Source organism: Austrofundulus limnaeus, unplaced genomic scaffold (genome assembly GCF_001266775.1).
Source record: "Austrofundulus limnaeus strain Quisiro unplaced genomic scaffold, Austrofundulus_limnaeus-1.0 Scaffold117, whole genome shotgun sequence".
In the NCBI taxonomy this organism is placed as follows: domain Eukaryota; kingdom Metazoa; phylum Chordata; class Actinopteri; order Cyprinodontiformes; family Rivulidae; genus Austrofundulus; species Austrofundulus limnaeus.
This window is the reverse complement of record NW_013952519.1, coordinates 1611236-1617570: the sequence shown is the minus strand read 5'-3', so window position 1 is coordinate 1617570 and position 6335 is coordinate 1611236. Positions and strand designations below refer to the sequence as shown.

Genomic DNA, 6335 nt, shown 5'->3' with positions numbered 1-6335 from the left:
TAACAATCTTGTATCGCTTGATAATTTGGGTTTTAACAGTAAAAGTTGTCAAGTTTCACGGTTTGTCAGCTAGAGGTCAGAACAATCCCAAACATCTTTAATTAAAGCTCGACGTCACGTGACCTCCTCAGTCTGCGGGCTTCCTTGTTCCGCCGCGCGCGCGCGCAGCGGGCACTTCACAGGGGAGTGGGGTGGAGGCGCGCGGAGGAGAGAGGGAGGAGAGAAGCAGGAGCGACGAGAGGAGCAGGAGGAACTTTTTCTTCCTCTGGCTTTTGGAGAGTTTAATCTCATTTACTCCACACAGGAATCCCCGCAGCTGTTCGGAGCGGAGGTAAGAAAAGTTACTTTTCCTGCTTCTTCTGGGCTCACGGGGGTCACGGTGAGGCTGGGAGGAGGCTCGGGACTCTCCGGGATGGATCGGTTTTTTTGGAGGGGGAAAGGAGGAGGAGGGGAGCTTTAAAGAAAACATAAAGCCCTTTCTTCCTTTCCTCGCCTGTTTTGCCCTCCAGAGGAAGCTGAAGTCAGAGGGGAGGATCAGGCTGCTTTTAGAGGGAAAACCTCAGCTCAAGACTTTTTTGGGAGGGGGGCTTTAAAACGCAAACAGGAGGGGTCCCCTCTCCACAACAGCTGCTTTATTTTGAGTTTTCTGGGAGGTTTTGACACGAGAAACGTGTTTTCCTGTTTCTTCTTCTCCTGAACTCTCAGGTTAAATCAGTGGCGTCAATAGGCCTATTTTAGGGGGGGCTCCAGCCCCGCTAAAATAATTTAAAGCCCCCCTAAATTATTTTGGTGTAAAAAATTGTTTTAATTTTTTTTTTACAAAAAATCAATATGATGTGGTCAGAATAAATAACCATTTAATATTTCATTATTAACTAAAATATATTATCATAAATCTGTCAGTTTCCCTTTAATTTATAGTGTAAGGTAGAGATCCTCTTTGGTGTGTCGTTATCCAATCCTTCCACTTGTTCGTATAGAGTGTATAAATATGTGTGTGTGTGTGTCCTGGGGACGAAGCCCCCCTTGTCCTTAAAACCTAGTGACACCCCTGGGTTAAACTCTCTCTAATGTCCTGAAAGTAAGAAACAAAACCAACAGATGGTCCCTAAATTTGTCAACAAACGTTACTTTGTTTACTTGTAAACAACCAAAGTGACTGAAAATAAGAGCAGTCTGATGATTTTTGATGCATTCATGATAAAACTGCTTTGTTTACGTTGAGTGCCTACCCGCATTTCAGAAATCTCCACCCTTTATCATTTATTCTTAGCCGGGTCAGGAGAAAAACCAAGACCTCCCTCTCCTCACTCATTAGCTCCTCTTGGGGGACCCGGGACCTCCTCAGTGGGACATGTCAGGTCCAGTCCGGTCACCCTCCAAAGGGATGAGTCCCGATCCTGATCCTAAGATCCATCACACCCGACTCGTTTTGATGCGATATCAGTTCCTGGATCTGGTTAGTCCAGGGCCATGGTTCTCAAGCAGAAACTGGTGGAATGGGTTGGGAGGAGTTTTTGACGCTGGGTGTTCTGTTTGTGATGTTTGGATGGACCGGACCAGATCGAACCGAGTCCAACTTCACCATAACTCGTTTTAAGTTTCACGGTTTGCAGTTTGAGACGCCTGAATCGTTTCTTTCAGGATCTGGCTCACATCCTGCTGCTCTGCAGATCTGCTGCAGGTTCTGACAGCAAGCCGGGTTATCAAGACTGGGCTTGCACAGAAAACACTCCTTTAAAGTCTTGATGCTCTTTTAATTATGTCTTACTTAGAGTTGCAACAATACACGGACTGTATCGAACCGTTCAATACACACTATGAATGGAACAATACACACCAAGTATGGAACAATACACACCATGTATGGAACAATACACACCATGTATGGAACAATACACACCATGTATGGAACAATACACACCATGTATGGAACAATACACACCATGTATGAAACAATACAGATTTTTAACATTTATTTTATGAACTTTTCTTCTGAAGATGCTCTGTGTTGAAGGATCAGTGGATCTGTGTTCGACTACTCCACCTAGGCTGCATAGTTGAGCACAGATCCACTGAGAAACCTGCTGTTTCTGCAACATTTAATTTTTAAAAATGGACTTTTGTGGTTAAACAAATATTCTGAATTAATTTCAATAATTTACAAGTTACTAAGAGCGTGGGAATTTCTCTTTTTTATATCAAAAAAACAAACTGTGAGACTAAAGTATCGAACTGAAGAATTTTCTGTATCGTTGCACGCCTACTTCTAATCACCACTTTGGTTTTGAAGAAGTGGTTTTAAATGATATTTCAAGGCTTTCTGAAGGTCTTTTAATGATTCTCTTGGCTGCGATTCGCAAACTATGAAATCAAACTTGTTTTTTAAATGCGTACATAAAAATGTAGAATGCAGGTACGCACTCAGCGTCAACGAAGAGAGTTTTTGACATACTTTACCAAAGTCTAATCATAAAAACTGTTTATCAAATAATTTCATATTAGCATTATTGACCCGTTTTTAGTCACTTAAACTGTTTCCAAAAGTAAACAAACACCTAAAATGATTTTAAAAATTATTTAAAGAAAATTAGATAAATATTTTGAGCATTTTTTTCTACTTTATAATTTTTTAATGGTTTTCTTGACATTACAGTTAGCATATTTAACCTGATTTATTATTTGTGCTTTTTTAATCCTCAACCTTAAAAATCTGATTTATATATATATTGTGTAGCATGGTTGTGCAGAGGTTAGAGTTGTCGCCTCGCAGGTTCACCTCCCAGCCTGGTTCCGGTCGCAAGACTCTTCCACAAAATGTGACAACGGAGACACACTTTGTTCATTTGTTCAGTTATTTTGAAAGAAAAGTTGTAAAAATCCACGTTTAAAACACGAAGCAAGAGTTTCTGTGATTTCTCCAACAGCATCTTGTTGGCGTCGCTGACAGGCGGCTTTAAAACGTGTTTCCAGCGCTGCGCTCAGAGGATTGTTAAGTTTAGGGGTCAATCAAAATGTCTGCGTTTTATTGAGTAAGATGAGAAGAGAAGTGGCTTTTGTGGCCCGAGAGGTCAAGTGAATAATTCAGAGCTCGATTGTTTTGGGCCTTTTGATGCTGCGCCGCTGCCTCGCTGCGCTCATATCGTCACAACAGCTCCCCTTTTTCCCACCGGTGCTCGGCTAATTTCTGCCGCCGGCGAGGAAGAGACGCTTCCTGGGGTGGGTTTAACGTAAGGAAGATTCTGGAGGAGGGAAAGTGGAAATCTGTGCCTGCAGCATCACAAATAAGCTCAGCTACAATTAAAACAGGAGTGTAGCTGCTTTGTTTTTTTTTTAAATTTATTTTATTTGTTAATTTGATGTGACCTGCATGACTGAGACTCTACACCTGCACTTATTTATTTACAAAAATCCAATAATCCAATCAAAAAGAAAAAATCAGTAGGTCATCTGGACGGGTTCTTCTTTAGTGAAACGTTTCGTCTCTCGTCCAAGAGACTTCTTCAGTCTGAGGAGTTTCAGGTTTAAAAGCAAGAGAGGATGTAAAAGATGGCAGGTTGGCGTTCCTGGACTGTGAGGTCTCAGTTTCGGATGGAGGACGGTTAGAAACTGACATGTATCGCAAACCTACCCATACAGACCAGTATTTGCGTTTTGATTCCCATCACCCACTGGAACACAAGTTAGGAGTCATCAGAACTCTGTACCACAGAGCAGACAGTGTCCCCACAAAGCCAGGGAGTAAGAGAAGTTGCACACAAGTAGGGCTGCCACGATTAGTCGATTAATCGACGACTAATCGATTATTAAAATAATCGATGACTAATTTAATAATCGATTAATCGTTTTTTTGTTCTTTTCTTTGTTTTTCTCTCCAAACTGCTTTGACAACTTCCACTGCCACATCTGCCTTTCTGTCCTTGACACACATGCACAGTAGTGGTAACTGGGGTAGGCCGTGGACGTCACAAGACATTATACAGACAGGCTCTGGTATCATGGCTACCTGACAACAGAGCTCAAAGTGTGGGATCATTTTAAGAAAATGAAAGAGAAACCTGTGTAATATCTGCAGAGCAGAACTTACCTTCCACAGCAATTATTTTTAGTTAGCATATAGCTAAAATCTAACCATGGTTATATAATAGCAGCTGCATCCTGGCACGATAAGCTGTATGTTTTATATTCAATTAACGTATGATCCGATTACTCGACTAATCGAAAAAATAATCGATGATTAATCAATTATAAAAATAATCATTTGTGGCAGCCCTACACACAAGACAGGCCCTGGAGCAGTGCGGTTATCCTGACTGGGCTTTTCTGAAAGCAGACAAGAAACCCAAACAGGATTCCAGCCAACAACCAGCTGAAAATGAAGACCCTAAACCCAGACCCAAACCAGTCGTCATTCCATATGTGGCGGGAGTTTCAGAGAAACTGAGATGTTTCTTCTCTAAACATGACGTCCCAGTGGCTTTCAAACCCCAAAACACGTTACGACAAAAATTAGTTCACCCCAAAGATCCGGTTCCCCGGCAAAACAGAGTAATATAGTGTATGCTGTTAAGTGTCGGGAGGACTGTGATCAGTTATACATTGGAGAAACAAAACAGCCACTGTTCAAAAGAATGAGCCAGCACAGACGAGCTACTTCATCGGGTCAGGACTCTGCAGTTTACACTCATATACAGGTCAGCACTCTGCAGTTTACACTCATCTACGGGTCAGGACTCTGCAGTTTACACTCATCTACAGGTCAGCACTCTGCAGTTTACACTCATCTACAGGCCAGGACTCTACAGTTTACACTCATCTACAGGCCAGCGGTCACTCATTCAGGGATGAAGATGTTCTCATCCTTGATAGAGAGGAACTTTGGTTTGAGGGAGGAGTAAAAGAAGCCATCTTTGTGAAGAAAAACCGTCCACCATTAAACAGAGGTGGAGGCCTTCGTGTCCGGTTGTCCTCCTCCTACAACGCTGTCATTGCAAGTATGACTCCGCCCCCTGTGAGCAAAAGGTGTGAATCAGGGCCCCAACGATACCAACACAAAGAGAGAAAAAACAAAAACAAGGGGACTTTGAGCCCCGCTTGCATTCACTACATACACATGACACAACACCAAAGAACCACAGCATCCAAACCAATAAGTCAGGTGATGGGTCACATGACCCTCTATGAACAATAGAGCTAATCAAGCCTATTGTTAGGCGATGGCCCTCTTTTGCATGTGACTAACCTGTTTGTCCAGGTGGAGGCAGTGCTTATAAGGCTGAGTTCACCTGAAACTCATCAGACTGAAGAAGTCTCTTGGAGGAGAGACGAAACGTTTCACTAAAGAAAAACCCATCCAGAGAACCTACTGATTTTTTCTTTTTGATTTTTTCTACCTGGATTACTGTGATGCCTCAGGACCAATAATCCAGTATATTCCCATGCAACATGAGTCTTCACCTTTTAGTTTTAGCCTCACAGAGTAACTGAGAACTTGAAGCTCTGCCTCTTTGTTTTAGAAGCTCTAGAAACCACAAGTAAACCTGCAGCCTGAGAGAGAAGTTCTCTGTTAGGAAAATATGGAACAAGAAGAAAGGTTTAGACGTAAAACTTTATATTCTACTCAGAATTTGACAAGGTTATGTACTTTTTTTCCTGTTTGCTCAGTCAGAACTTCAGGGTGGGTGGGGTGTGATATTAATCAGTAACCAACAGAAACCTTGAAAAAAAAATTTCACAAACAGTTCAGAGTGTTTCACCTTGTTTGTTCAGGCTTGTTCCGGCTAGATTTAATCAATTTTTGTGGTCAGCTGAACACATTACGAGTGGCAGATGGAAGAAAAATGGAAATCTGATAACAACAAAACTAATAAACAACAATTACGATCTCATTGTGGCTGCAATGTTCTCCACTTTTTTTCAAAAGGATTTGCTCAAAAACTAAATAAGACCTTGAAACAGTTTATTTTTACAGCGAACAGTGGTTTGTTTGCCAGAACAGAACGTTAGATTTTTTTTGCGACATCTTCATGCATCGTTATAAAACCTGTGATCTGCATCATCAGATTTTTTAACGAATGTGTTAAACTCCTTTCCACCAAGGGCCATATGAGCCCTATGGTTGTACTTAGGGCTGGGTTGGATGACCTCAAATTCATATCAGGGTATAAATTGAATCCCTTCACGGTAACAGTATACATCATGTTAGAAAATTACCACAAAAAGCAAAGATAATGTAATTTTAGAGCATTTATTTAGCAGAAAACTGTAATCATAATCAAAGCCAGTGTTTTTGCTGCAGTGCAAATGAACATAACAGAAATACAAAATAATGTTTT

The 6335-nt window shown here is 41.4% G+C and overlaps 1 protein-coding gene across 2 annotated transcripts in view; it reads left to right on the top strand.

Annotated features, from left to right (window-relative positions):
* Positions 1-172: 172 nt before the first annotated feature.
* LOC106521892 (phospholipid-transporting ATPase ID) overlaps positions 173-6335 on the top strand; it is a 51665-nt gene continuing 45502 nt past the window's right edge. Inside the window, exon 1 of one of the 2 annotated variants that reach the window (XM_014014651.1) lies at positions 173-331. The gene's annotated coding sequence lies outside the window, so the exon portion shown is untranslated. The remainder of the gene's footprint in view (positions 332-6335) is intronic. The other variant, XM_014014652.1, reaches the window with a different exon arrangement.